This window comes from Giraffa tippelskirchi, chromosome 9 (assembly GCF_054371585.1).
Source record: "Giraffa tippelskirchi isolate mGirTip1 chromosome 9, T2T-mGirTip1v1.2.pri, whole genome shotgun sequence".
Lineage (NCBI taxonomy): Eukaryota > Metazoa > Chordata > Mammalia > Artiodactyla > Giraffidae > Giraffa > Giraffa tippelskirchi.
Genome location: NC_137283.1, coordinates 80,051,661 through 80,057,622, shown reverse-complemented (window position 1 = coordinate 80,057,622; position 5,962 = coordinate 80,051,661). Strand labels below are relative to the sequence as shown.

The following is a 5,962-nucleotide window of genomic DNA, read 5'->3' as shown; positions in this document are numbered from 1 at the left end:
GCCTCTGCTCTTGATAGTGAAGGAAGGATTAGTCACTAGATAACCAGGGTTGCGTCCTGAGCTATTCCATTCCTCCACCAGACTGTAAGTTGACTGCATTACAAGGATTGCTGTGACTGAATGAGCACAAGGTGACAGACAGGTCCATGCAGGCGGAACTGACAGTGATCTCACAGCAGGACTTGAAAGCCCTGCCACACGGGCACTGGTATCCAAGGGGAAGTGATCCCAGATCCACTTTATCTCTACAAACAGTGCCATTCTCACAAGGATTACTAGCCTCACAAGGTCCAAATTTACAGTGTGAACCTCAAAGGAAAGAATCAGAGTGTCAGTGTTTATGCAGTGAACAAGTCTCCCCAACACTGCTGCCATTTACTGGCATATTTCTGCATATGCACATTCAATTTAGTCTCTAGGCAATGACTTGTAAGTCTCTTCCACATTATCAGTGTGATTCTCTCTCTCTACATTGCAATTTTAGGAAAAAAATGCTATTTATGACTTCTATGCTTCATCTAACAAAGTACCAACAGGCAGCAATCTTAAATGACAGCATTTTAAAAAATATTATTATTTTCCCATATTTCTCAAATTTTGTTCAATAATGTTCTCTGAAGACATTGTAATTAAGAAAGTACATTATTAATGCTCTGATGCTTCTTTATGTTTTCTTTCAGGTACCCTGGAGATTGCAATCATGATAAGCTTTGTTTGATAGACTTCTTGCAATTATAAAAACAAATATCTGATGAAAAATATTATTGAAATAGGCCTTCAATTTTAAGAGTAACACTTCAGTCCTGAAACTAAATTTTAAGTTTTACTCAGAAAATACACTAAATAAATGATTGTGATTTGGTGAAATGCACACAAGTATTTGGAGATAAGAAAAAAACTGAATTAACCCAAGGGAATCCATAAGAAACAAAAATGAGGCAAAACATCATCAAAAATAAACCATTTTCAAGTGTCAGTTTTCCAATCATAGTTGAAATATGTGGATATTAGCTATTTGGAAAGTATTTAAACAATAACGTATATTTAAATGATGCATTTGCATTTCTATGCATTTACATGTATTGTAAAAATGTTTTGCTGAATACCTCAGAGGAGAGAATGTTCAATAATCACTATGTCCTTTAACTTCTCAGGTTTTATCAGTAATTTCAAAACTGTAAGGATCAGGCATAACAAAGAATTAGAACATGGGATAATGTTTCCAAAGTTTGAAAGTACAGTGGCACTTAGAAAAACTTTACAACTACAGAATCCCTATGGTAGTCCCAAAGGATCCTAGAAATTTCCGAGGACAAAGATCTCCAGTTCAGTTCAGTTCAGTTCAATTGCTCAGTCCTGTCCGACTCTTTGCAACCCCATGATTCACAGCACGCCAGGCCTCCCTGTCCATCACCAACTCCTGGAGTTTACCCAAACACATATTCAACGACTTGGTGATGCCATCCAGCCATCTCATGCTAAGTCGTCCTCTTCTCCTCCTGCCCCCAGTCCTTCCTAGGATTAGAGTCTTTTCCAATGAGTCAACTCTTCGCATGAGGTGGCCAAAGTATTGGAGTTTCAGCTTCAACATCAGTCCTTCCAATGAACACCCAGGACTGATCTCATTTAGGATGGACTGGTTGGATCTTGCAGTCCAAGGGACTCTCAAGAGTCTTCTCCAACACCACAGTTCAAAAGCATCAACTCTTCAGCTCTCAGCTTTCTTCACCATCCAACTCTCACATCCATGCTTGGTGACTGGAAAAACCATAGCCTTGAGTAGATGGAACTTTGTTTGCAAAGTAATGCCTCTGCTTTTAAATATGCTATCTAGGTTGGTCATAAATTTTCTTCCAAGGAGTAAGCGTCTTTTAATTTCGTGGCTGCAATCACTATCTGCAATGATTTTGGAGCCCCCCAAAATAAAGTCTGCCTCTGTTTCCACTGTTTCCCCATCTATTTCCCATGAAGTGATGGGACCAGATACCATGATCTTAGTTTTCTGAATGTTGAGCTTTACGCCAACTTTTTCACTCTCCTCTTTTACTTTCAAGAGGCTTTTTAGTTCTTCTTCACTTTCTGCCATAAGGGTGATGTCATCTGCATATCTGAGGTTATTGATCTTTCTCCCGGCAATCTTGATTCTAGCTTGTGCTTCTTCCAGCCCAGCATTTCTCATGATGTACTCTGAATATAACTTAAATAAGCAGGGTGACTTGACATACTCCTTTTCCTATTTGGAACCAGTCTGTGTTCCATGTCCAGTTCTAGCTGTTGCTTCCTGATCTGCATACAGGTTTATCCAAGAGACAGGTCAGATGGTCTGGTATTCCCATCTCTTTCAGAATGTTCCACAGTTTATTGTGATCCACACAGTCAAAGGCTTTGGCGTAGTCAATAAAGCAGAAATAGATGTTTTTCTGGAACTCTCTTGCTTTTTCGATGATCCAGTGGATGTTGGTAATTTGATCTCTGGTTCCTCTGCCTTTTCTAAAACCAGCTTGAACATCTGGAAGTTCACGGATCATGTATTGCTAAAGCCTGGCTTGAAGAATTTTGAGCATTACTTTACTAGCGTTTGAGATGACTGCAATTGTGCGATAGTTTGAGCATTCTTTGGCATTGCCTTTCTTTGGGATTGGAATGAAAACTGACATTTTCCAGTCCTGTGGCCACTGCTGAGTTTTCTAAATTTGCTGGCATATTGAGTGTAGCACTTTCACTGTATCATCTTTCAGGATTTGAAATAGCTCAACTGGAATTCCATCATCTCCAATAGCTTGGTTCGTGGTGATGCTTTCTAAGGCCCACTTGACTTCACATTCCAGGATGTCTGGCTCTAGGTGAGTGATCGCACCATCGTGATTATCTGGGTTGTGAATATCTTTTTTGTACAGTTCTTCTGTGTATTCTTGCCACCTCTTCTTTATATCTTCTGCTTCTGTTAGGTCCATACCACTTCTGTCCTTTATTGATCCCATTTTGCATGAAATATTCTACTGTTATCTCTAATTTTCTTGAAGAGATCTCTAGTCTTTCCCATTCTGTTGTTTTCCTCTAATTATTTGCATTGATCGCTGAGGAAGGCGTTTTATCTCTCCTTGCATCAGATGGGATTTCTCCTTTGCTTTTCACTTCTTTTCTTTTCGCAGCTCTTTTTAAGGCTTCCTCAGAGAGCCATTTTGCTTTTTTGCATTTCTTTTCCATGGTGATGGTCTTAATCCCTATCTACTGTACAATGTCACAGACCTCCGTCTGTAGTTCATCAGGCACTCTGTCTATCAGATCTAGTCCTTTAAATCTATTTCTCACTTCCACTTTATAGTCATAAGGGATTTGATTTAGGTCATACCTGAATTGTCTAGTGGTTTTCCCTACTTTCTTCAATTTAAGTCTGAATTTGACAATATGGAATTCATGATCTGAGCCACAGTCCACTCCCGGTTTGGTTTTTGCTGACTGTATAGAGTTTCTTCATCTTTGGCTGCAAAGAATATAATCAATCTGATTTCGATGTTGATCATCTGGTGATGTCCATGTGTAGAGTCTTCTCTTGTGTTGTTGTAAGAGGGTGTTTGCTATGACCAGTGCATTCTCTCGGCAAAACTCTATTAGCCTTTGCCCTGCTTCATTCTGTACTCCAAGGCCAAATTTGCCTGTTACACCAGGTGTTTCCTGACTTCCTGCTTTTGTATTCCAGCCCCTTATAATGAAAAGGACATCTTTTGTGATTGTTAGCTCTAAAAGTTCTTGTAGGTCTTCATAGAACCGTTCAACTTCAGCTTCTTCAGTTTTACTGGTCAGGATATAGACTTGGATTACCATGATATTGAATGGTTTGCCTTGGAAATGAACAGAGATCATTCTGTCATTTTCGAGATTGCATCCAAATACTGCATTTCGGACTCTTTTGTTGACCATGATGGCTACTCCATTTCTTCTAAGGAATTCCAGCCCACAGTAGTAGATATAATGGTCATCTGAGTTAAACTCACCCATTCTACATACAGAGAAGGACCCCAAATGATAGTTAATGTTCAAAAAGTAAGAGCAATAGAAACTGTACCAAGTTGAATGGAAGTATTTCACGTTTCCAAGGACATTAAAAAAAAAAAAGTAAAAAAACAACAATTCTTCCACATACCATAGAAATAAGTATTTCCTTAAAAAAATCCACTAAATAAAAAAAAATCCACTAAGTGGATATTTTTTGCAAGATTTAATGTAAGTAATATGGTTAATTCAATTACAAACAAGGCCTTTTCTTTGTCTTTAAGCCATTATAAACTTCAAGTGTCTTGTAAATTATACATTTCTGGACAGTATTTTAAATAATTGAAGCATTTTCCTTATAAAATAGGAGAAATTGTTCTGAACATCTGCCAGAAACACATGAAAAAAAATGAATTATTCTTAACAAGTTTTCATGCAAACTTTTTTTTTTTCTAATTACATAGTTTACACCCCAATGGATTGTAGCCTTCCAGGCTTCTCTGTCCATGGAATTTTCCAGGCCAGAATACTGGAGCAGGTTGTCATTGCCTACTCCAGGAGATCTTCCCAACCCAGGAATCAAACCCATGTCTCTCCATCCCCTGCATTGGCAGGCGGATTTGATACTACTCTATCACCTGGAAAGTCCTTTGCCGTGGTAAGCAATTTTTTCTAGTTACTACTTCTAAATATATAATTGTGAGGAAATGTGTTTTGCTTTGCTAGTAGCAAGTTAACTTAGCTTGTCTCTTTCATAAATAATTTCATGCATATAATCCATTAGAGTGCTGAACAATAATTCATATTCATATTTGAGGGAAAAAAAAACTCCTACAAGAATATTTTTTACAGAATATGCATGAGTTCACTGCACCCTTGATGCCATGATGACTTATATATTATTTATACAAATGCTAAATTAGTACCTGCCCATGAGATGTTAAATGTGACCAGAAGTATGGTAGATATGGAAGTTATAAACAATGAGTGGTTTAAATGGGGAGTAAATCAGTGCAGAGTCATAACAGGGCCCATGGTCCATTTTTCATGCTGAAGAGTCACATGGTGACTTCCATTCTGTGGTGGTAGAATCTTAATGAGCACCCCGAGATCCCCACCCTTAGATTACTTGTCTTACTTGCTGAATCCTCTTCCAATAAGTGTGAGTGAGATTTGCCAGTGTGATGAAGCATCACTTCCATTATTATATTCCATTACATTGGGGGAAGGGATTTGTGGATATAACCACAGTCACCTAATCAGGTGACTTGGCATTAATTAAGAGAGAGATTACCCTGGGTGAGTCTGACCAAATCAGGTAAGACTTTAAAAGAAGTCAAAGGCATTCTCCTTCTTGCCTGGAAGGATCAAAATGAAGACTGTATGTTAGAGAGTACCATGTGGCGGGGAAGTGTAGTGGTTCCTAGAACCTGAGAACCTCCAGGTAGACAGCCAGTCAGAAAATGAGACCATAGCACTAAAACCATAAGAACCTAATTTCGACTAACAACCAGCGAGTTTAGGGAAGAAACCTGTGCCTGTGGTCAGCTGACAGCCCTGAGAGGCATTTGACTCCAGCCCCGTGGCACCAGGGGCAGAAAACTCTGTGACGTCACAACCAGCTTTCTGACCTGCAGACATCATAAGATGACAAATGTGAGTTCTAACTGCTAACTTTGTGAAAACTTGTTACACACATAGAAAACAAATGCAATCAAGTATAAGGGTGACTAAGGCATCATAATTGGCAATAGAAAGCTTCCTGAAGAGAAATATCAGATGGGCCTAGAGACTGTCATACTGAGTGAAGTAAGTTAGACATAAAAAGACAAGTATCATATATCTTTTACATATGAAATCTAAAAAAAAAAATGTAAAGATGAATTTATCTATAAAACAGAAATGGAATTAAAATGTAGAAAGCAAACCTATGGTTACAAGGAGAAATAAGGAGGAGAGATAAATTGGG

General features: G+C 38.4%; 1 long non-coding RNA gene across 1 annotated transcript; it reads right to left on the bottom strand.

Annotated features, from left to right (window-relative positions):
• Positions 1 to 810: 810 nt before the first annotated feature.
• On the bottom strand, positions 811 to 5,559 carry LOC145521464 (uncharacterized). Its single transcript, XR_014065399.1, has 2 exons — positions 5,132 to 5,559; positions 811 to 4,000 (listed from the first exon to the last, which is right to left on the bottom strand). It is a non-coding gene; the product is annotated as an uncharacterized LOC145521464 (long non-coding RNA).
• Between the last annotated feature and the right edge of the window lie 403 nt (positions 5,560 to 5,962).